The sequence below is a fragment of the Pinus tabuliformis genome, chromosome 3_2 (assembly GCF_031772625.1).
Source record: "Pinus tabuliformis cultivar Carrire ecotype Pingquan chromosome 3_2, CPIR1, whole genome shotgun sequence".
Classification (NCBI taxonomy): Eukaryota; Viridiplantae; Streptophyta; class Pinopsida; order Pinales; family Pinaceae; genus Pinus; species Pinus tabuliformis.
Window position 1 is genome coordinate 410,859,988 of NC_142302.1, and position 26,186 is coordinate 410,886,173.

Below are 26,186 nucleotides of genomic sequence, written 5' to 3' on the forward strand. Positions count from 1 at the left end.
CAAAAGAAAGTAAAAAGCATAATTTGGCCATTCTCAACAGGGAATGTACTACAAAATGCAAAATATGGCCGGGACATACAAATTTAGCATGTGGGCAAAAGACGAACATGAGCTCTACCTCTCATTCATGGCCGTCACCTTGGTTCCTATGGGCCCTAGATGAGCTCCCCTCCATCATTAAGGAACACATGATTGTCCCAACCCTTGGTGCGCGATGAATCGCCCCACCTCAAGGGGGTATCCACTGCTACATATTACACATCATGCTCTTCATCCCCTGGAGCCCCGAGCAGTTATAAAGAAGAAAAATCAATCAAAGGCAGAAGGCATATGAAGAAGGGTGGAAAAACAAAGGCCGAGGTAACTCATGTACCACAATTTGCTCCTTCCTACACTCACATGCCCAGGTGTGGGCTTCCCTTGTTATAGCTACCCAATATACCTTGGCATGTGGTTTGGATGTTTCCCCTGATCCCCTCTCCATTCCATCATTATATCATTCGCCACCTACCTCTTAAAGGATGTACTATGGACATGCCACACCCTTTAGAGGTTGAAATGACCTAATAAGGTCCTTGGTTAACCCCCTTTTGAGCTTGGAGACACTTTTACTTGCCAAAGCTCACTATGGAAGGGCATGCCACCATGAAGTGCCCCATTGATCCCATGACTTGTAAGCATCATTACTTGATTATTCTAATTATTTGTTGTATTGAAGGGCAAGGGGATGCATTGGATCTTATGCAAGATTGTAGGTGGGTCTTCATTTAGGGCTTGGCTTCCCTATATGGGGTCCTAACCCTCCAGAGGGCCACATTGGCACTTGTAGGGTGAGCGTTGAGAGCCATGGGCCTCCACCATAGCAGATATCACTTCATGGACCCCAACAATGTTCGTTGATTGCTCGTGTTCCACATTTTGGATGAAGATGATGCACTGAGTCCACCATGCCCATTCGGCCACACAGTTGCACCATACACTTGGCAGATGCTCCAGGATGCCTCCCGATGCAGATGGATGGTTTATCTCATCACTCCAACCCTTACAGATGGTCTACAATCATATTTGATCCATTTGGAGACCCATGAGGATGCCCCTGTGCCCCCCACACCCACTTGGGAGCACCACAGGTTTTTGATTGGATTACAAGGGGCCAACCCCTTGTCCACTATGCTTGGAGTCCTTTTCTTCATCATGGCACCCATTGGACTTCATCAAGCCTCCTCAAAGGCCCAACGACTCATTTTGTTGATCATTCGACCCTCTTGAGAGGCTTATCTTTACATTATTGAGCTATTTGGTGGGCTTGTCACCAAAAGATTTGTTATTATGCACATTATTTTATTTTAGGGGCTAAATTAGGCCTAATTAGCTAAATTGAATTCATTAGGAAGTGTATAAATAGATGAGAGGTGATTCATTTCTCTCATCATCACTTGGATTGGATCATATTCTCTTGTGAGATTTTCGCTATTCTCTTTGGAGGACGAAATTGGATGGATGGATGAATTTTGATGTTTGGATCTCTTCATTTTTGTCTTGGAGCTTCTATATTGGCATATGATGATGATTGTATATACTTGTTCTCACATGTAAGTTCTCTTTCAATGCTATTTTATCATTTTCTTATGTCACATGCATGTTGCTGGGGAATTTTGCTACACTAGGCTGAAATTTGTTATTTCTCTTGTGCGAAATGGTGGAAATTTGTCTTTTTATAGCATTGCATCATGTCATGGGCCATGTTTGAATAAGTGAATGTTCCTAGAGATATTTTGTTGAAATTTATCTTGATAAGTCATCACATATTGCATATCGAAGTATAAAGACCTTGAAGCAATTGTCCCATGCCCTAATTGTCATGCGAAATTGCTCTAAAGGCCTCCTTGATGAAGTGAAACCATCCCAAACTTTGGAATCTTCTTGACTCCATTTCTCCCAAAGGATTAGGCACTGGTCCTCCATAGGTGATCACCATAGAGCTTACTTTTAAGTTTTTATCACCTCTCCCTCTTTCTTCTAGGCCTAGCCTCCATAGGTGACCTAGGGCATCACATTTCTCACAAACTGCCCATCAAAAACATTGGATCTCCTAACCTCTACTGCATTGTTGTGTCTCATAGGAGCCCTCCAAATTTGAAGCCATTCTGACGGCGGGATCTTGAGATATTTCAAGCCTTGGCTTCGAGATTGATTCTTGCCCTTTGATTCCCTTGGCTAGTGACCTCATTGAGATCATTATATTACGATTGTTGAAAACTCCTCCTTTGATCTCCTCCCCCTCCTCAATTAGGTCAAGCATACCTTTGATTGATCAACTCCACCCCCTTAACCTAATTGTGGGACCACTTGGTCCCGGGTGGTCCCACAACCTCCTGAAGATAATTTCACAAAGACCACTTGGAATTCAAGTTTTCAAAAAGATTTCTTGCACTAGGCCCCTCTATTACAAATCTTATTTGCAAACCCTAGCCCTCGAAATCCCCTTGGCCCTTCGTAGAGAGCCTTACACCTTGCTTTTCAAGCAAGCAAACCATAATTTGAGTCTTTCTTATGAATAGGCCCATAGGAATCACTCTTTCTCCCCTTATTGATTCATTAATCTAGTGATTCCCTTCACACCAGGTCTCCTCCCATCGGTGAAAGTCCATAAAGAGTAGGGAGCTTTAGCTGAGGTGACAGTGGGTTATTGATCCATTGTTGCCCTTGACCTAACATTTGTCCCTTTATGATCCCTTTCTAGGACCGCTGCTAGTTTGAGCGGTAACAAACTCCATAAATCATTATCTAGGGGTTGGCTCCTAAATCTCCATGCAAATCATCTTGAGGACCCCAGTTTTGTGTTTGGGGCACAAAATGGGTCTCATGGGTTTCCTGGTGACAAAATAGCTTGGTTCTGCTCCAAAGTTGAGGGCTTTGAGAATGGTGCTAACACTCCCATTTATCAAGGGGTGAGACAAACCTCATATGGGCTTTAGATCAACTGCCAAACCATGTGATCACTGCTAAGTCAGCTAAGGCACATTGGTCCAAGTGCATCATCTCATGAATAATATGGGGCAATGTGTAGACTGTTGAGGATGCTTTAGGTGCCCATGGAATGGAATGATGCTTTGCAAGTAATAGGAGTCCCTTGGCTCTCAACGCTTCACCATTAAGTACAATAATCATTAGTGCAACTAAGTGGACCAAGCTTGTTAGTCAAGAGAAAATTGACACTTCATACGGGGCTTCCCTTCCAAATTTAGGGCTTTTATCTCATAATAGTGTTACCTCCCTAGGTAGGAGTGGCCAATAGACGACCTATTAGGTATTCCCAACCGCTAAGGGCAAAGACATGTCCCTGATACATCATTCAAGCAATAGGTGGCATGTGAATAATGATGGAATGGAATGGGGATAAAGGGGTCTCAAGGCCAAATGCCATGGTCAAAGGGGTAGTAATGATGAGGAGATCCACATTTTGGGCATATGGATGTGAGGAGGGAGCAATCATGGATGCATGAGTTACCTTGGCCTTTGTTTTTTCACCCGTCTTATTGCCTTTTGCCTATTCTTGATTTTTTTCTTTGTATTACTGCTTGAAGCTCTAGGAAATAAGAGCATGCTATGAATGATGTGTAGCAGTGGTTACCCCCTTAGTTGTGGGGCAGTTCATCGCCCACAGGGGTTGGGACATGCAAGGGTTCCTTTTTAGTGATGTAATAGGGCAACATTGGCCCCAAGAACTGGGTGATGGCCATAATGATAAGGGGTAGAGCTCATGCTTGGCTTTTGCCTACGTGCTAATTTTAATGTCCCGACCATATTTTGCGTTTTATAATTTTCTTTTTCTTTTGTTTATTGCTTGTGGCCATGATATGCTTTTAACTTTCTTTTAGCTGCATCAACCTCCAGGGCAACGTTTCCAAAGCCCAAACTAGATATGTGGACAAGGGGAGGGGGTGTGCTAGAACCCAATGGACCCATGGTCATGTGGATCTAGAGAGGGAAGGTGGAGTATAGGGCTCATAATGTGCGGAGGGAAGTGATAAATACAAAATGGGAAAACGAGACCACACTACCAAATCGTGGTTTCCCAAGTATTGCCCTTCCTAAAGCCATGGGCCAATAGGGGAGGTTCCACTGGATTAGGATTGAAGATTAACCCCCCATTTAAGGCGAGGGAACAAAACCACATTTAAAACCCTTCTTTTTCCAGGTCACCCAATAATCCATGCCAAATGCCCAATTGAAAAACAAGCGTAAGCACCCAATTGCACAATGAATAACATACCTTTTGGATCGGATTGCCCACCTTCTAACATGTGCTCTTGACAAATGGGCGAGGAAACATATGACTGATGCTGGCGGCGGAGATAAAGTGGCACATCACATCAGCTACAAGGTGGCTGTCAGGTGTTGTTGGTTGCCGGCTGGAAGAAGATGATTAGGAGAAAAGTTCTGCTAGGTGTACCCACTTTTGGTGGGTAACACCCCCCTCTCTAAGTCAAACCTAGAAAATAACACATTAGTGAGGGTAGTAATATCATTAAACACATTTCCCCCAAGGTGATGTTTAACAAATGTTACATCAAAAGCAACATGAATCATTCCACGTAGCAACATCGTAAGAGATGGGGACATAAAAAAGTGCTAGCCTAGCCAATCATCGAGTGTGTTCCTTATAGAGTCATCACACATCCAACCCATAGACTGGTGTAGAACACCTTCTCCTAGTAACTCCAACATCATACATCAACACACCAAGTCACCAGGAAATATCAAGAACATCATGAAACATCTACCTCCTAACACCATCATATAACATCTTGGGGGGATAGAGCCATCATCCATATCCAAGATAAGCTTATATGCGAAAAAACCACACCATAATGGGATAGTATGCTCCACAACCATCTATAAGTGTAACCGTGGGGGAATCTATAAGGCAAGCATATGTGAGACAACCACCAAGCAACAAACACAATCATCCAACCAAGGAGAAGTGGGACTCCCTCAAGCTAAAGACCTCCAAGGAACTAACAACAGATCACCATCAATGTGATGAAAATTGCAAAGTGGAACCTCATACAATATGAGGTGTAACAATAAGTTCAAAGCTAGAGATAAAGTGTGGGCTTATATCTTGAAAGTTTCAGGAACACTTGAAGGAGAGGATCGGAAAGCTAAAACCACTCATATGGCATATACTATATCCTTGAAAAGATTGGCCAATTCCTTTTGGCTAGACCTGCTGCAATGTGTATATAGTCCTGTGCTCAATGCAGGCTGCTTGAATCTCTTTGAGTCATCCATGGTGGATAGAGAAGAGGAGGAAACCATTGTGCCACTTCCTGAGCAGACTGTTGTGATGTTGATGCAAAACTCAAAGAAGAAACAGTCCTGTAGAGCAAAGACAATTACCCAACAGGGTATTGTATGCCTTTATCTGATTGGGATGAAATGATAGTTGTCATAGGACAGGGAGTGTTATACACCAGAACAGATCAGAAAGAAGCTTCCCCATTTGGAACCACATTTGTTCAGGACTAACAACTTCTAAACAGGGAGGTTTGATCCCTGGAGGAGCGAAGATTTGACAAGTTTGGAGTCAGAGTACTTGTGCATAGTTTCAGGTCACTATATGAATGTTTTCTTTGATGCTACACATTGAGGGTTATTCTGTATTGTTAGTTCTATATCATGACTTTGTGCCAGCATTGGCATTGCTTAGTGCTTGTGCAAAGAGTCAATCTTCCACCAACTTTTGAATGTGCTAGGAAAAAGGTTCTGACTATAAGAAGTAACACCATGTAATGTCCTTTTTTTAGATATGTGCCAAAAAATCACAAAATTTTCTCTTACACATTTCAAACAGTTTAAATGCAATCAAGAGAAACCTTTTTCCACAGGTACATTTCATTAAACATGTTGTGTGCAAATTTAGTAAACCCTCATAATGAAAATCCAAATGAGCAACAAATAATAACTCAGCCAATTCTTTATTTCTATTAGTTACAGAATTCCATGCCAATGCTTCAGATTTAGAACCTGTAAATACTCCTGCAAATTGGCATGCTTGGCTGAATAATAATCTCCAACATTGAACATTAATGAGAAACATAGATGGCTCCTCCTCTAAACTAGCTAGGGTGGTTGAATCTCCCAACTGAAACTAGTTTTGATCAGCTAGGGTGTATGATATCAACACTGAAACCAATTTGGTCGGATCAACTTGTTAGAATTTCCTGAACCCATCACTCGGTATTCGGTTCCAAACAATTATTAACTGAATGAATACATGGCTAAGTTCCTAACAGAAATATTCAGTGGAAGCAAAATTACTCGATTTGAATCACATACACATAAACAAATGTCTTCCCAATCAACAAATTCTTCATTAATAAATTAATCACAGAACTTACTTGGGCTCCCATCCTGGGATAATGGCCCAACTGAGAAAATACAAAATTGATCACTAGCCTCACTGCACTCTCTCGGACCTAGCACACGCTCATTGAAAAGCCTCTCTCAATCTTCTGTTGCTGTTGTGTCTTAGCCTCAACACCTAGGCTCAATTTATAACTTTCCTATGCTAAGATTGATGGCCAAAATTAGCTCGTCAAGTTAACTGTAGTGTAAGTACTACTACTTTAAACTACTTGCCTTAGTCCTTAGAGCAAGTTCCATGGAGTGAAAGCTGGACTGCCTGAAGCCATAGAGTGAAAGCCTTAAGCAGTAAGTTCCATATCCCTGAGCTTCAACGAAGAAGCTATAAGGTAAGGTCAAGTCCATTATTAGAAAGAAAGAGGCCTTACTTAGCAGAGCTATAGCGAAGAAGCTATAAGTTGTATCCTTTGAAAGAGGCACTATTCCATTTTAGCTTACGCTAAGCTGTAATTCAGTTTGAAATGAGATTGATAATTAGTTCTGAGCGGTAGCGAAGCAGTGCATAGTAGTGAAATAGAAATGATATTGTTGTTCTATATTATATAGTTAGTACATGTACTAAGTTCCATTTCAAGCCTTAAGCCTTACCTTAAGCCTTAAGAGTTCAAGCCTTAAAGTAAGCTCCATATAGTTCAAGCCATAAGGTTACTTGCCTTAAGCCTTACTACTAGCCCATAGAGACTGCCTTAGGTAAAAGCTCTAGCTCTAGCCTTAGTCTTAGCCTCAGAGTTCAAGCTTACGAGTAGTAACTGTAGAGTAAGGTACTACCCTACACCAATACTGATGTTCGGACCTATACCAACAACCTAGCGTCTTGACCTTATGTACCAGTTGGTTTTCAATTACCTGAACTTAGAGCATTCATTGCACGGGCCTTTGATTGAATACACTTGCTTGAGGCAAGAATTGAGGGTACGACACTATCGTGCCTCTTGTCGGGCTGAACTAAACCCCCTTGATGAATGAAGATAGACAACCAGCATTGCCAGGATATGGATGGGATGATGCTTGCTCATTCTTAGACTTACTGCATCGGACGGATGGAAGGGTCACTCACATAGAGTAGAGAGAGCATCGGTGTATGGGCTTCATACAACATAGCATTCACCAGCGTTTCATAACACCGCTTACTGCTAGACCCTGTAAGAGCTCAAGACCAATCCCCTACCCAATCTTATGCTAACATAATGAATCCAACCACATAGTAATTCTTTTTTTCGGGTGTTTGGTTCAACCTGTTTCTTTGGCTTGTGGGGAATAGAATGCCTTGCTTCGTGAATAGGTTCGGAATAGCTCCGATACGAGGGGAAAGATTGGATCTTATTATTATGCTTCCACAGTCGATTCATATCACCCACCCGTAGTTTCAGTATGTGAAGCGAGGTTGATGATGCCGGATAGCGATCAATTTATTGAGAGAAGGATTCTTCCGAGATAGGCATGGTGGACGGACAATGGATAGATTCCACAATAGGGGGGCCACTGGAAACATCTTACCAATGAGGAAATTCAAGTGGTGAGGCACTAGATGCTTAGCCTGTTTTTGACTTTTAGATATCTCATTACCTATCTAGCGAGAGATAATATGTTGTACCCGTTCTCCACCCTCCAACACTATACCTCAACCTCACTTCCCAATACAGAAAGAGGTTACTACAAACGACCCTTACGCCTATTAGTCATAAATTTAGCTTGCTTTACATGCACATCTCATGCATGTCACATGCAACATATTTGCATGTGTGCAACTCACTTGCACACTCTGCATGTCGCATGCAACCTCCTAAAGAGGCAAATCAAGGTCCTTCTAGTTAAGACACAAGACTAGAAGTACCTTCTAAGCTACAAAACTTAGCACTCCCTCTTAGCGAGAAAGCTACTTATGGAAGAACCTCCTCCACCTGGATCTGTCTCCAACACCACCATGTTATCCACTGCTGTAGCTGCTCCCTCTAAACTAGAAGACTTCCCTGATACCTTGCTTCGGAATCTGATCTGAAGACCTGTTCATTTCAACCATGCTCCTAGGATCTTGCTCCTGAGCGTCTAAAAATATCATATCATACTAGCTGAGGCTCTTGGTAGTACCTGGAGAATCACTCTTCCTCGCCACGAACTCCCTCTCAGTAACTGACATTGTTCTTGTATCCAAGATTCCCTCGGATTTACCGACAAACTGTCCCAACAACCTGTATAACTGCATATGTCTGATGCCAAGCACTACAAGTGCATCCAAGGTTACTCCCTCTGAATATAGAAGCACCTATCCACCCCGAAACAAAACAATATATCCAACATCCTCCAAGGCTGATAGTGAGAGCATGTGTACCATCAACCTTGGAAGAAACAACATCCCTGTCACCTCTAGAAATCCTCCTGCCTCTAGCTTGAATTTGACACATCCAACCCCCTTCACTGCATGCATGGTACTAGTCCCACTAAAGACGCTGCAGCTTGAGCCTGTCTTCGAAACACTGCGGAAGACTAGCCTCATCCTTGTCATGTGATTGGATGCTCTACTGTCCACTAGCCACAATCCTGTGCTAAGTCCTAGTATGGCTGTGGGTTTGTCTCGATCCTTTGAGACACCTACAAATTCTGCCGCCATTCCCTTGATAAGTACAGTTTCTGTTTGAGTGTTGACCTTCACCAATCTTGCTGGCTGCTGATACTACCCTTTGTACCTGCCGTTTGCCACTACCATCTCTACCAACAATTGCAGGCCCATGCCTATTGCGGCAGATACCCTGGCTAGTGACTCTTGCTGTCCATTGCATCTCACAGTTTCTTAATCATGCCCAACGTGGCACTCTGCCTGTGACATAATCGTCTACAACCTAGCTACTGTACCCACGAACTTGCACTGCTATCCGAGCACCTTTGGTGGCTCAGGTTTATCGATCTCCTCAGTTTGCCCTCTTCGTAACCTGTGTGCTACTACACTCATGCGCCCAATTGTTTTCTCATGCAACATGCATGGCCTTCCTAGCTCTCATTAGGTCTGCACTGCGACCCCTGTTACAGTCTAGAGCTTGCGGCTCTCCGGAACCTCCTCACCAATGACTTCCAATCCTGTAGCCTAGCCTAGCCCATGCTGCTTAGTCTGGAACCTCTAGTCATGTTCCTGGCTCAACCCTTACAACAACCACTACTGGTGAAGTTGAACACTCCATCGACTGCTCAACTGTTGGTCACTAAACACCCTCCTATCTATTGTTTCCTGTTACCTCTTCTTCGAGCCCTCTGTGTGACTACTTGGCACTGCTATGGTTGCGATTGCTCCAAGGATTGTGGCGGCTGCCTTCACCATCATTTCCCAGTGCTATTGTGGTCTAAGTCTCCTCCCAATGCCTTCCTCGACTAGTGGCCAATGACTATTGTCTCTTGTCGGTTGTTGTGGAAACTTCTTCTGTGTGCAGCTAAGCCGCTCCTTGTTGCAGTCTGCTTTGCACTCTCTACATATGCCCTTGCTAGCCGACTGTGTTCGATAGCTAGTCAACTATCATTGCAACATTTTCCTTGGACTATGCCCTAAGCACATGTGCATTTTTGCTTCTCGTCCTGCAACGAGAAGTCCCAACAACTTCCCTTACTCAGTGCACATTCCAACCTGTGGCTTCACTCCATGCATGAGACCACCCTTGCATCAAATCCCTTGACCTAGTTACTGACTATGACTTCATGCGGTGTCTGGTCTACTGGTTGTCTGTGCGGCTGTGCCGTTGGCCCCCAACGTCCCCTTTTTAAAATTTTATATATATATATTATTTTTTTTCTTTTTTCTTTTTTTAAATGGGCCTCTTTTATTTTATGTGTTTTTTAATCGTACTCTTTTTTTTTTTCGACTAAAAAAAACCTCGTAATTTTTTTCCTTGGCCCGAAAAAAATTCATTGTCTTACAAAAAATTTCGTTCGTATGATCTGAGCCAACTTGGCTTCATTGATCCAACACGAACCCGATGTTTGTAATTTCCAGATCGATTCAGAGTTGGAGCTCTGATACCATGTTAGAATTTCTCGAACCCAACACTCGGTATTCGGTTCCCAACAACTATTAATTGAATGAATACAAGGCTAATTCCCTAACCAAAAATATTTAGTAGAAGCAAAATTACTCGATCTGAATCACATACACATAAACAGATTTCTGCCCAATCAACAATTCTTTATTAATACATTAATCACAAAACTTACTTGGACTCACGTCCTAGGATATTAGCCCAACTGAGAGAATACAAAATTGATCACCAACCTCACTACACTCTCTCGGACCCAACACATGCTCGTTGAGAAGCCTCTCTCAATGTTGTGCTGTTGTTGTGTCTTAGCCTCAACATTGAGACTTATTTTATAACTTTCCTAAGCTAAGATTGACGGCCAAAATTAACTTGTCAAGTTAACTCAAGATAAGTGACTTTACTTTAGTTAACTATTATGTCTTTAACTTTCTTTACTTTAACTCAAGTACAAGTCATAAATTTAGCTTGGTTTACATGCACATCTCATGCATGTCACATGCAACATATTCACATGTGTGCAACTCACTTGCACACGCTGCATGTCGTAGGCAAGTTTCTAGAGAGGCAAATCAGGTCCTTCTAGTCAAGACACAAGACTAGAAGTATCTTTTGAGCTACAAAACTCAACAGAACAAGGGTGGATCTTGTGCCATCGAAACTACCCTCCAAAGGGGTTTGCACCCAACCTTTAAGCTTCACAAGCTCTCAAATAAATTAGCAAAGTAATATCAAAATCAACATTCATTCCTCTTCATGAGAGAGATCTAGTCTTTGCTTTAAATTCATGAAATATTAGAATATCATCAAATAGCATGGGTGATTACCATGGGTCATCTGAATACCATGGGTCATCCAAATAGCATGGGTGATTACCATGGGTCATCTGAATACCATGGGTGCCTTTTTCCCCTTTGATGATCACTTGGAAAGGGACATGACAGTCCTCCCTTCTTGAGATTGCTTGTCCTCAAGCAATTCCAGAGTCTGCATATCAATACCAGGATCCCAAATGGATTAGAAGAATTCCTGCTATATCAATAATATGAAATCCAGAACCTATATGCCAGGACCAATTCTTGGATCCAACGTGAATCTGAAGAAGGTTCCGCTAAACACTTCCTACATCAATAGGATACTATTGATCCTGGTCCCTCTTGCCAATTCTTTCCCATAGTGCAACAAATCATCCATCATAAAAATCCCGTGATCCCAAAGTCAAACCTTAGTATCATCATATACCTGAAGGTCGTAGCATATTTGAGTAAGCCAACCAAGGGAAGGATGCCAAATTCTTCCTCTCATGGGTGTACTCCACTTGGATCCCATTTCCAACTTGGGAGTCCATCATGCTTCCATTGTGCTGCTCTGATGACATCTAGAACACCAATATGCTAGGTCTCTATCTCTTTTAAGTTTTCTGTGCATCCCCACCAAATAACCATCTGTAGAAACAATCTAAGAGACCTGCAAGTCTCGAATCCTTTCTCCATAGAAGGAAACACCTTATACCAACCCTCCATCCCATGCTTATGTGTCATCACCCTCTCTCTATGTGGGCTGAACAATAATGTGCAAGGCTGCTCATTAATCACGTATCCACTCATATGAAAATGTAGAATCAAGGTGCTACAAGCCTTATCTATGTACTTTTGAAGAGGGCTGCTATACATCCCACCTCTTGCTCTTGCTAAATGCAACTCAAGAGCATGTTTTTGTTGCTGCCCCATCAGGAATTTTAACTGCTCCTCAATACTAGAAAGCTTGGCAGTTGTCTTAGCACACATAATTCCACTCGCCTCAAGCTCACTGTCCTTCTCTAATATTGTGCCTTTTAGCCTCTTGAGTTTTCCCTTCATTGCTATGAGGCCTTCTGTAAAATTTTTGATCTCCTCCTGAGCACGCCTCTGTGAACTTTCATTTGAAAGCTCTGTAGAAGAAATAATGGAAGTGGTACTCCAACCAATGATATTAGATTTCACACTACTATCATCCTCCTGTATGATGGCATCTGAAGAATGTGCTTCCACATAAATCCCATCAACCCTTTCTTCTTCTTCCATTAGTTCCTCATCAAACAAGTGAGGTTTCAACTTCCCTTCACATTGTTTGACAATACTGTGTACCAAGTTGTAAGCCGCTGTAGTCTTGTATAGATGACCTGTTGTTGTTCCAGAATAGCCACTAACAAAGATATGATGGGCTGTAAAATAACATCACTTTTCTCAATAATTGTAGTCATAATGGTTCTCATGTCATCACAGATAGATTTTTCATGATCCTCATTGATAACATCGAGGAAAATATGGAACATCTGTAGAATAAGATCATAATCAATCATGACAACACATGATTTCACTTGTGCCATCAAATTTAGAATCTTAGCCCTCTTACTGAAAGGACTTTTGATGTCATCTAACCCTTGAAGACTTTCAACGATCAGTTGGAATATCTCCTTCATTATATCTTCCTTGTAAGGAAGGTTAGGAGCTGTAACCCTTAGAAGTTCACTTAAACAATGTGTGACAACAAGTCTTACCTCCTTATCCTTATGTCTTAGCAACCTGTGCTCACCCAAGTAAATTACTGCTGGAACCATAGCTGCTTGCATCAGCTGAGAAGGTGTTTGATCCACCTTATGTAAACACTTTGCCACCTCCTCCAATGAGCTAAGAAGGGCCTCTCTTGATGGAGACAAATGACCAAGCTTGTCTCCTGCATTAAAAACTTCCTCCTCTTTTTCTAGCATCTTTTTCAAGGATCCCATCAACATACTGCTGAATTGTTTAAGAGGAGTGCTGGTCACCATCTTTCACTGTTAACCCCATCAGGCTGGCAGGATGCACAACTCTAATAACACTGTAATGTCCTTTTTTTAGATATGTGCCAAAAATTCACAAACGCTGCAATCAAGAGGAACCTTTTTCCATTGGGACATTTCATTAAACATGTTGTGTGCAAATCAAGTAGTAAATCCTCGTAATGAAAATCCAAATGAGCAGCAAATAATAACTCAGTCAAATTTTTATTTCTATTAGTTAAGGAATTCCATGCCAATGCTTCATATTTAGAACCTGTAAATACTCTTGCAAAAAGGCACGCTTTGCTGAATAATAATCTCCAGCGTTGAGCACTAATGAGAAACCTAGATGGCTCCTCCTCTAGAGTCTAAATTAGCTAGGGTGGTTGAATCTCGCCACTGAAACTAGTTTTGATCAGCTAGGGTATATGATCTCAACACTGAAACCAATATGGCCGGATCAGCTAAGGTGGATCTTGCACCACCAAAACTACACTCCACACAGGTTTGCACCCAACCTTTAAGCTCCACGAGCTCTCAGATCAATTAGCAAAGCAATATCAAAATCAACATCCATTCCTCTTCAGGAGAGCGCTCTAGTCTTCCCTTTAAAGTCATGAGCTATCAGAATAGCGTGGGCCATCCGAATACCATGGGTGATTACCATGGGTCATCCAAATACCATGTGTGCCCTTTTCCCCTTTGATATTCACTTGGAAAGGGACATGCCACATCAGGTAGAAGTGTTAGTTAACATCGGATGCACTGATTGCTTGTGCTGTGTCGACACAACCTGTTGCAGCTCAGCAATTTTGGTGAAGATAATGCACACCACAATTCCACAGTGCATCTGCACAGAGAGGAATGGTTGCACAACAGGAATATTGATTCAGTTCTTTGTATCACATGAGCCTTCTCTCTCTTCCACAATGTACACTTATCTCCAACATTATTTGTAGATGGGAGTTGAACAGGCGAGAAGCTAAAGTGATTTATTTCCCATAAGATAGTTATTTAAACCACTACTTTTGTTCTTTGGTTACAATTCTGGACTCCATGTTATTGCACATGGCTGTTCTGTAATATGGTTATCTATTTTCTGCTGAGCCAAATCTATATAACTGTGTGTGATGAATGTGATTATTCGTACATTCCTGTGTGCATCTTTAGTTGAGATCTGTAACCTGAGTGCTGGGTGCAGTTCTGCTGAACCTATTCATAACAGCCCAAGTTGGGATCACTTTAAGTTTGTATATTGCTTTGCAGGCAATAGTGATACCATCCAGCATGCATCTGTCCACTAGAAACCCTACTTTCCCCTAAGATATGATTGATCAAGCAACCTTTTAGCCTTTTAAGCAATTTGTCTTCACCTTTCTTATTATCTTGTAGGTTGTATTGCATATGATCTTGTCATTGAATCTTAACTTGTCAAGGCAACTAGCTTTTATCTTCTTTGGATTCAAAGCAATGAAGGTCATATTAAGAACTTTTAATATCTTGCCTTGTTATCCAGACATCATCCTCATGTATATCACAGAACTCTTGGAAGCAGTTGACTGGAAATCTCTCTGCTCCTGGAGCGTTGTTTGTCCCCACTTTGAAGGTAGTCTCCGGGGCTTCTTCTAAAGTGATTTCTTTTATGGAAAACCTGCTTTGATCAGGGATGACACGGGGCTTCTTCTAAAGTGATTTATTTTATGGCAAACCTGCTTTGATCAGGGATGACAGAATTGGGGAAGTTTTGAGTTATTTTCCTTATATCTTCTTCCTGATTCCTGGTATGTTCTGTTATAAGGTCTAAAAGCAAGGAATAAACTTTCCTGACGTCTCCTTGTTTTTCATATGTAAATTCAATTCTCATCCCTTAGCTGGGAGATTCAATTGAAAATTTTGTTAAATTGTGGTGTGGTGGCAAAAGATTGTATTCCTAGCCCTCTCTTTTATCCATTTTGCACTGGACTTGTCTCAAAATAAATTACCCTTTTCTCTCATGTTCTCTTATTCGCTTAAGCAACTCATTATCTTTCTTCATAAATCTGCTGTCATGCCCTTACTTGAACTGAATCCTGTAGCTTCCCCTCTTGAAGAAGTCTTCCTTTCGCTTGAAAATATCTCTGAAGATTCTTTCATTCCAAATCTTGAGTATTTCCATGCAAATCTCAGCTTTTTATCAAGAATGCAATCGTTTGTTTCCCATCTTGCTTTGCCTTTCCTCTTTTATCTTTCTACAGTCTTTAGCTGTGGGTGGTTTAGCCTCTTTTTGGAAGTAGCTTTGAGAAACATGTGCCAAGGTCGGGGGCTACATCAAATAACATGGACATCCTTTGGCTTAGTGCTAGGGACACGGTGGGCAAAGCAGAGTGGAACCCTAGTGAATGGCTTAATACTCCATTGACCTCATTAGCGAATCAAGGCCCTCTTGGCAGGTTAGCCATAAATTTTCAAATCTGAATGGGACATTTTTAGGGCTTCTATTTTTGTAACCTTCCAAGTTTATTAGCAAATGACCTGAGGCTGCTTCTGGTAGGTTGAAGAGCCTAGAAGAAGAGTTTCATCCAAGCAAGACTCTACGTCCAAGAATCTGTCTAGTTGTCGCTAAGGTCCTGTTAGCACTCCAGGAAACTCTCCTAGGTTGTAGCTCGGAGATGCCTGGTAACATATAAATCTTCAATATCGTTCTCTGAACTATTGGAATGGATTGGGGTTTGGATCAAGTCAGATGACTGTTTCAACTCTGTTTTCACTCAAGACATGCATGAACACCTTTAGCTTGACAAGGCTTTCGACCACTAATGCTCAATAGTTTATAGATTCAATGAATAGGTAGAGAATCCTGACTGTACCAACAGATACATACATAAACACATATGAATGGCTAGCTACAGAAAGTAAATGAAGCTTGCAAATCTAATTTATTAACGCAAAGATAAGATGACAATTATCTGGCATTAGACACAGAAGAAAACATGTGTCATGAATAACCTATTCAAGTGCAAGCTTAGAACAGAGGAGAAGATGGCGATTGAACATGTAACAGCAAAATAAGCTTGTATTACTGGAATGAAGATGAGACGCTCGGAGGAACAGAGTATCCACAGTCTCCAAAAGTTGAACCTCTATTCCTTCGAACTTTTAGCCATTTATAGGCTTTTTATAATACTCTTGAACTCATTGAGGCTCGAGATGTCTTAATCTGTCCCCTCTTCCTTCTAACTACTTGATGCCGCAACTAGACAAACATGAGCTCAGAGAGCTCTGTTTCTAACAAATATGGTAATCAAATTCTGGTAATTTCGCTGTGCTGTTAGGTGGTTCACTCATGCCAGTGCATTCCATGATCATTTCTGTTGGTTCGGCTGCATCGTGCTGTTGTTTTTCCCCCTTTCGGCCATGCATTATGTTATTTTAGTTCAACTGTCCGACTGTCAAAAACACTAACAAAGCCAACAAATTTCCTCCCTGGGTGACTGGTGGGAAGTGGGATATGCGTGATAGCCGTTAGATCTGGCAGAAATGATCTAACAGTAGTGATTGGTCGAAGCTGGTGAGCGTAAATCGTTAGTCGGATGAAGTGTGGACCGTCAGATCAGTGGAAAGATCGACCACAGGGATCAGAGAATGGAGAGCGCAACGGAAAGGAGATGAATCGAGAGTGGACCCGCCGATATTTATGAGCATGGGTGTATAATTTTTGAAGTCCGGCTTATGGCCAAAGCGGAGCAAGAGGAGACGTGGACCATCAGAGCTAAAACAGGGGACATTTCCGTTAAAATAGCAACAATGCACCTCAGGGCTAACACTGGCTCCTTCTGGGGATGAAAGCCTTGTTGGCATTATGATTCAAGTGTTGTCCTTGATGGCAACTCACTCAGAGGTTGGTACAGGTGCTCAGAGACTGGTACAGGTAATGGCAACTTAACTAGTGGACAGATCTCAGTACAGCAGGACAAGAAAGAGATATACGCAGTTTCAGCAAGGATAATCAGCGTGTACACGCAGGTTGGCTTCAGTAAAAGCGCGTACATGTGAAAACGTACCTTTGGTCAGTGGCAGTTAGTCCTTGGAAGTTGTGCCTATGGTTTTGGACCATGGTGTCTCGACGGACGTGTCGATCCCTAGTTTCGAGGTTGATGGTATTGTGTTACTATGGTTTTTGCTCTTGGTATTGAGCAAGGCCTAAGGCTATATAAGGAGAAGATCACTAGGCCAAAGAGAGAAAGTGTGAGTGATGAAGATCTGAGAAAGTGTGTGATCCAAGTGCTGGTTATGGGTTGGTGATCTGAACCAAGTTTTCACCCATGTGGATGATGATGAATGATGGAACGAGATCTCAAGGCTTGGAATGATTATCTTCATATGGTTTGACTGTGGATAGATCAGATCTACTGACGCATGTTTATTATTATGATCTGGGTATGTTTTGATGTCTGATATAGCTGCAGAGTTATAAGTTAGAATTTGCAGATCTGTACGCGGGTTGGCTTTGGTAAAAGAGCGTATACACGCAGGTTGGGTTCATCCAAGTAGCGTATACAATGTGAAGTATGATATTTGAAGATGAAGTTGGATCTGGTTGTTGTTATGTTGTCTGGTTGTTGTTGACAGGGTTACAGTGATTTAGAATTGGGTGTTTCAGTGATTGATGATGCAGGTTGTTCTACAATGGTGATTGTTTCATGGATCCAGTATGAAAATGTATGAAACGTGGTCCCGGGTAGCTCGTAGGCCGGCACCTACGTACTGGTAAACATATCAGCCAGTACAAGAGCCAGGGGGTTGTAGCTCCCTTCCACTAGCAGCTGGAAAACGAGTAAAGAAGCATTTTGTAGGTAGGCACCTACGTACTAGTAAATGGATCGGCTAGTACAAGAGCCAAGAGGGTTGTAGCCCTCTGCAGGTTGTAGCCTGCGTGCTGGTAAAGGACTGCACCAGTACATTGTAAAAGAAGTTCTCATTAAAGAAGAAAGAGACAAATTGCAGCAGGTGGTTTTCACCCACATTGGGTTTCCACCTTATATCATGGTGTTCATGTGTGTGGCTTTTGTGTGATGATCTGTTCTGTTATACTGCACCTGTTTACTGTTAATATGCTTAATAATGTTCTGATGCATTTACTGAAGATAAGATTAACTGAATCATAAGATCTCTGGATATACGCTAGTTGCATTAGACACAGTCGCGTGTACACGCGGGTTCACTTAACTGAAGGCGCGTATATGTTTCTGAGTATGAAATTGAAAAGTTTTATCTGATCTGATAATACTGATTCACCCCCCCTCTCAGTATTATTTCCAACAAGCCTCCCTGTGAGGTTTCAAGAACTGCAGACTACTGCCTTTCCAGTAACAACAAAAACAAACTTATCTCCTAGTGTTCCATTGGGCATGGAGTTTATTTGCATAGAAAACAAAAACTGAAAAAACCTATTATAATATTAAGGCCTTAAAGCCTCATATGAAGTAAAGTTTCAAAAACCGCCCATTGACTGGGCCATCAAAAACACCTTCCCCCTCCAAATTATGCAGAATGAAAGTTTTGTTCCTCTGAGCTTGAGTAATGATAAACGGTCCCGTCCATAAGGCATCAAATTTACCATGGTTTCCCTTCTTTTCCTTCAATGCATCCCATTTGAGAACCCAGTCACCAACCTGAAAACTGTCCATTTTTGCCTTTCTATCAAAGGTTTCTTTGATCTTCTTCTGATGAATTCTTGACTTCTCAACCAGTTGTTCTCTGATCTGCTGTAATTCAACCAAGTTACTCATTCTCCTTGCCGTGTCGTTCTCTTCATCCTTTTCTTCTTGCAAGAATTTGGCCACAGGGAGAATCAGCTGGATAAGAAAAACAACATTAGCACCATAAACCAACTTAAATGGAGAATTTCCTATGGACTTCTTGTTGGTAACTCTGTCAGCCCACAGTGCAAACTTCAACTTGAAATTCCAGTTCTTTTTGTTGTCCTCGAGCAGTTTTTTGATTATCCTTACAAGATTCTTGTTAGATGATTCTGCCAGGCCATTGCCTTGAGGATAATATGAGGTAGAATGCACCAATTGAATGCCCATGGATTCACACATGTCCACCAATTCTTCTGCCCTGAAAGCTGCTACATTATCAGTGATTAGTTTGGTTGGGCAACGAAATTTAGTGAAAATATTCTCATTCAAGAACTTTATGATAACCCGATGATTAGCATTTTTAGTGGGTATAGCCTCAATCCATTTGGTGAAATAATCAGTGGCTACCAAGATCCATTTGTGATGGCCATTGGAATGTGGATTGATCTCACCTATGAAGTCCAAGCCCCACTGCTGGAAGGGACCATTGGCGTGTACTGGCTTCAAGGGTAGAGATTTTAGCTATTGTCTTCCTGCAAACCTCTGACATTTGTCACAAGACTTCACAAAAGAAAACACATCAGAGAACAGAGTAGGCCAATAATACCCAGCTCTCAGGATCTTGTGGGCTGTGGTTTTCCAATAATGATGCCCTCCACAGATGCTAGAATGGAACTGGTGCATGACTTCCACAGATTGTCCTTTGTCTAGACATCTCAAGAGGATCCTTGATGGGTCTTTCCAATAAAGCAGGTTTTTATTAATGCAGAATTTGGCTGATCTGAGCTTAATGGCCCGGGCTTGACTTGAGCTATGCCTTGGAGGGACTTCCAACTTCTGCAATAAATGAACTACATTGGAATACCATTCACAGGTGGCTAGATTTTCAGCCAAAGACTGATTCTGCTCTTGCTCTTTTGCTGCTTCCTCTGTCCGCTCACCACCTGAATTTGAACCTATGCAATTGATGTCTAACAAACTGCAATTTTCCTCAGCCATAAGCTTAGCCAAGCCCTGGCCTTTGACAAGCTTGGTGGGCTTCACCTCTATGTTGAACTCTACGAATTTTGCAATCCATTTAGCTCTCTTTCCATTAATATATCTGAGTGAGTTAGGACATCTTTTACTGAGGCTGAAGGTACATACACAACCCCTTTGGAATGCAGAATATAAATTCTGAATGCCTTTAAAGATTTTATGAGAGCATAATCTTGTTTTTCAATAAGGTCATACCTTAGTTCAACCTCCCTCAGAGTTTTGCTGAAAAAGGCCACATGGTGCTCCACACCTTCATCATTTTTCTGCAATAGAACTGTTGCAAGTGTATCATAAGAAACAAAAGAGAAGATATAAAACTCCCTGGTATAATCTGGACTGATTAGAGTGGGAACTTCCATGATAGCTTGTTTGATGGCTTCAAAAGAGCTTCTTGCACCATTTGTCCATTTTATTTCTGATCCTTTCTTCAACATGGAAGTGATGTGCTTCACTAGCTCTGCAAAGTTTGGAATAAACCTCCTGACAAAGTTAATCTTACCCAGGAAAGATTGAATGTCCCTTTTTGACCTTGGGATGGACAATGTCTGAATTGCTTGAACTCTTGCTAGATCGATCTTCACACCTTCAGCAGAAACAATATGTCCCAGAAGTTTGCCTTCTTCTAGAGAAAACTGTGACTTCTTTGGGTTCACAGAAATTCCAAACCATCTGCATTTTAGAAACACCTTCTTCAAATGCTGCAAATGGTCCTTGTGACTGCTGGAAAAGACTGTTATGTCATCAAGGTAAATAAGGACAAACTTGTCCTTCTCTCCCACAAAGGCTATGTCCATGGTCCTTTGAAAAGTAGCCCCAACATTCATCAGTCCAAAAGGCATCTTGGAGTACATGAAAGTGCCCCAAGGAGTAGTGAAGGCGGTCTTTTCCTGATCTTCTGGATGTACAACAACCTGATTGTAACCTGAAAATCCATCTAAGAAAGACATGACTCTAGCCCCTGAAACTTTTTGCAGCAAGTGTTCCATCTTAGGTAGGGGGTAGTTGTCCTTTTTAGAACATTTGTTCAAATTCTTGAAGTCAACACAAAGCCTGATTTCTCCATTCTTCTTTCTTACTATCACAAGGTTAGCTATCCACCTTGAATACCTTAGGGGAACTATGATCTTGGCATCCAATAGCTTCTTGATTTCCTTTTCAATCAAAGGCAATAAGAGAGCGTTGATAGGTCTTAATTTCTGCTTAAAAGGGATGGTGTTATTCTCCGGTGGAATCTTATGCTGAATGATGTTGGTGTCATAGGTCTTAAGGTCACTGTACTCCCAAGCAAAAATATCAGCAAATTGTTTCATCAGGGTGCAATACTCGGAACTTTGGGTAGAAGACAAGTGAGTGGACAGATTTATGTACTTTGGATGGGCTGGACTCCCTACATTATGTCTATGAACTACAGACTCATTTTCTTTTTTGGCAGGCTTATAAGATACATCATTATGATCAAACAACTTCTCTAGGGGCACCAATCCTTTGGGTATATGGTTACTAGGCAGCTGAACAATGCTATCCTGACCAATCTCGTCATTTAGCTTGGACTGGTTGCATTCTTCAATGGTTTCGTTTTCTTGGTCAATGTGCATTTCAGAAAATTCATCAATAACTTGTAAAAACCTATGAATTTCATCATCATCTTCAAAACTTTCCATTATTTGACATTTTTAGGCAGAGATGGTCTATATTTCACTTGAACTTCATAAGTCAATTTAGGAGGCAAAGGAGGAATAAATGTGCTAGCAGACACAACAAGGGAATCAACAAGCTAGTTCTTCATTCTAGGGATGTAAGAAATGTTGAAACTATTAAAAGAACCCTTGAGCTTCCATACCTCATCTCTGTATGCTTTCAGCCTTGGATGCTTTGCTTGGAAAGTTTTGTTCACCTGCTAAATGATAAGGTCTGCATCTCCAAACACCTTCAGACCTTTGATGCCCATTTCTTTAGCAGCGTTTAAGCCCAATATCAAGGCTTCGTACTCTGCTATGTTATTTGTGACCTGAAAAGTTAACTTGAAAGATAAATGAATGCATTCTTGTGTGGGGGACACAAGGACTACACCTGCCCCTGCAGCTTCCTTAGAGCAAGCTCCATCAAAGAACATGTCCCAAATTTGTGGGCCTTCTTCCTCTGTGATATGGCAAACCGGTTTCTTAAGTTGCATGGAGGTCAACTGGGATTCTTCAATCTGAAGAATACAGGCTCCAAAATCAGTGTCGACAGCATAGATGGGATGATTAGTGGGATTCCTTTCATCATTGATGATATAAGCCAACTGAGCTTCTTTGTATAATCTCCTACTCTCACCTCCAAAAACTGGGACAGTAGCATAGTACAGATCATCTTGTAATGTTCCACCTAATCTCTTGATCTAACCTCTGGAAAGCAACATGCCAAGCTTGGGGGGTACATCTACTACCACAATATCCATCATCATGCTCTTCATGGGCAGCTGAGACAAGGTGATGGCTAGGTCTTTGATTAACCCCAAACATTTCACTTTTCTAGAGTCAAAAGAAAACAGGTCATGATAAGACTTGGTAATGTCAAGACCCAACTCATCCATGACAGCCTTGGGCATTAGATTATGGCTGGCTCTTGTGTCCAGAAGGCAGTTGTGAAGTATTTTGTCATGAATAGTCAAAGAGACATAGAATGATGGGGAGCTGTCATCACAATTTTCAATCATTGGGCTAAAAACAACAACTGGTTTGTCGTCTTGCAGATTTACATAGTCAATGGAGGCTTGGATGGCTTTAGGCTCAAGGGCCTCGACGATAGATCTCTTGAAGGACTCATTCTTCACTAGTTCAATTAGAGGTATAGGTATGCTTAGCTTCTGAATTTCTGATTCAAAACTGAAAGGAGGAGACTTGTCAAGGCCTCTTACCTCGTGAGCTAGAGCTTTGAGGATGATGGGATCAACTGCCGGTCGTTTCTGCTTATTAGCTTGTTGTATTGCAGGGACATCAGCTCTCCGAACAGGAGTTTTCCTTGGCATTATTCATCTTCGACCTCAGATCATATCTGTGTTGATCATCAGTTTGCAGAAAATCTCCACCATCCCACTCTTGGCTTATCTGATCATTGAATAATGACTTTTCATAGGCAGCTAAGGTAAAAAAGGAGGCACTGCCTTTGTCTTCTAGACAATGGATCTCATCATCTTCTTCAAACTGCTCTTCTTCCATGACTACATTCTGGAAAGGGGTCTTCACCCTTTGGTCTTCATTGGCCTCTTTGTTTCTTTGCAAAATCTGCAACTGCTCATTAGTTCTTCTATATGGATTTGGATTTCTAGGAGCAAAGGTATTAGGAACTCTTCCTTTCCCAGGGTGCTGCTCAACCTTTAATTTGGAGATTTCAGAGGCTAATGACTCTATCATCTTGGTCATTTTATCTATCTTGGGATCTAAAGATGATGAAGATTCGCCCCTTTGTCTCCTTCTATCAATATTCCCCTTGAGCTTCTCTGCGGCCATGATGTTTGATTCTACTTCCAAGGTTGCATCCTGCATATTAGCCAAGGTAGCACATCATCTCTCCCTCAACAGTAGACAAAAGTCAGAATCAAAGGCATTGGCATAGGTGAGTTTAGCAGAGGTAGTGGTGGGTTTTACTTCAGCTGGTATCTTGCTGTACATGCGTTAAACCTCTTATTAAAATCGGACAACAACTCACCATTTTCCCTCTTTAAGTTCCCAAACTCGGTGTGGTAGTAGAGTAGATCCTTCTTATCCCCCCAATGCTTTAGGAATGCATCATCTAAAGCCTCAATATCTGCCATAGTCAGTTCTCTGAACCATTTTCTAGCCTCTCCATCTAGACTTTGGACAAAGACTCTCATCCATACATCATCTTCACTAATGTCCAGGTTATCAGCATAGCTATAGAATGATTCAAGATGTTCCTCAGCTGTAATCAGCATACATCATCTTCACTAATGTCCAGGTTATTAGCATAGCTATAGAATGATTCAAGATGTTCATCCATACATCATCTTCACTAATGTCCAGGTTATCAGCATAGCTATAGAATGATTCAAGATGTTCTCCGAGTATGCCTCACAAATTGAGCCAGAACTATGGAGTGGAGTCGCCAAGAGGTTCGTCCTCCAGTAGAGTCGCCAGATAGATGACTACAACCCAAATAGTGTCCAGGCTTTGTCTATCATCAAAGCTGGATCTGTGTCGTCCCCCAGGGAAGCTGAGCTTCAGTCTCCTCTCCTCGGCAATGGCGCCAATTATGTTAGCACTCCAGGAAACTCTCCTAGGTTGTAGCTCGGAGATGCCTGGTAACATATAAATCTTCAATATCATTCTCTGAACTATTGGAATGGATTGGGGTTTGGATCAAGTTAGATGACTGTTTCAACTCTGTTTTCACTCAAGACATGCATGAACACCCTCAACTTGACAAGGCTTTCGACCACTAATGCTCAATAGTTTATAGATTCAATGAATAGGTGGAGAATCCTGACTGTACCAATATATACATACATAAACACATGAATGGCTAGCTACAGAAAGTAAATGAAGCTTTCAAATCTAATTTATTAATTTATCAACGTAGAGATAAGATGACAATTATCTGGCATTAGACATAGAAGAAAACATGAATAACCTATTCAAGTGCAAGCTTAGAACAAAGGAGAAGATGGCGATTGAACATGTAACAACAAAAGAAGCTTGTATTACTGGAATGAAGATGAGACGCTGGGAGGAACAGAGTATCCACAGCCTCCAAAAGTTGAACCTCTATTCCTTCGAACTTTTGGCCATTTATAGGCTTTTTGCAATACTCTTGAACTCATTGAGGCTCGAGATGTCTTATTCTGTCCCCTCTGTCTTCTAACTACTTGATGCCACAACTAGACAAACATGAGCTCAGAGAGCTCTGTTTCTAACAAATACTGTGATCAAATTTTGGTAATTTCGCCGCGTTGTCAGGTGGTTCACTCGTGCCAACGCGTTCCATGATCATTGCTGTTGGTTCGGCTGGATCGTGCTGTTGTTTTTTCCCCCTTTCGGCCATGCATTTTGTTATTTTAGTTCAACTGTCCGACTATCAAAAACACTGATAAAGCCAACAAATTTCCTCCCCGGGTGACTGGTGGGAAGTGGGATATGCGTGATAGCCGTTAGATCTGGCGGAAATGATCTAACGATGGTGATTGGCCGGAGCGGGTGAGCGTAAATCGTTAGTCAGATGAAGTGTGGACCGTCAGATCAGTGGAAAGATCGACGGCGGGGTTCGGAGAATGGAGAGTGCAGCGGAAAGGAGATGAACCGAGAGCGGACCCGCTGATATTTATGAGCGTGAGTGTATAATTTTTGAAGTCCGGCTTATGGCCAAAGCGGAGCAAGAGGAGACGTGGACCATTGGAGCTAAAACAGGGGACGTTTTCGTTAAATTAGCAGCAGTGCACCTCACGGCTAACAGGTCCTACACATCTCCTATCGGTCCAAGTGAAACACTCCTTTTAGGTGTTTGATTTGAACATATTTTGCCGATTCAAATAATCCCTAAAGTCCTCATTAGATCCACCCAGACATCTTTGTCCTCCTTTCTATTCTTCAAGACTAAGAATGGGACACTTCATCCAAGCAAGAGTCTACAGCCAAGAATCTATCTAGTTGTTCCTAAGGTCTTTCTGCATCTCGTATTTCTCCAATTGGAACTCTTTTCTTTAGGTATTTGATTTGACTGTGTTTTGTGGATTCAAATAGTCAGTAGAATCCTCATTACATCCATGCAGACGTCTTTGCCCTCCTTTCTATTCTTCAAATAATCAGAATGGTATTAAAAGCCTCTGCCAGGATCCTGTATTAATGTGTCCACCTGCTTCTATTCCTTGCTGGGGAATGCCAACACGTTTGTTTCTGTAATATGTATGGGGATTGTTTTTGCTGATCTCTTGAAAGGATGAAATAAGGGACTTAAATTTAATTGACAACGTCCATTCTCCTTGTACCTTGGGTGGGGTTCCAAGTCATGACTATTTCCCATGTTTTGACCGAATGAGCTGTTTGCAGTGCAGTAGCATCCTGT

The 26,186-nt window shown here is 41.7% G+C and overlaps 1 protein-coding gene across 1 annotated transcript in view; it reads left to right on the plus strand.

Annotated features, from left to right (window-relative positions):
* The window catches only part of LOC149181122 (uncharacterized), a 165,501-nt gene that overhangs the window by 137,579 nt on the left and 1,736 nt on the right, over positions 1-26,186 (plus strand). The window lies entirely within an intron of this gene.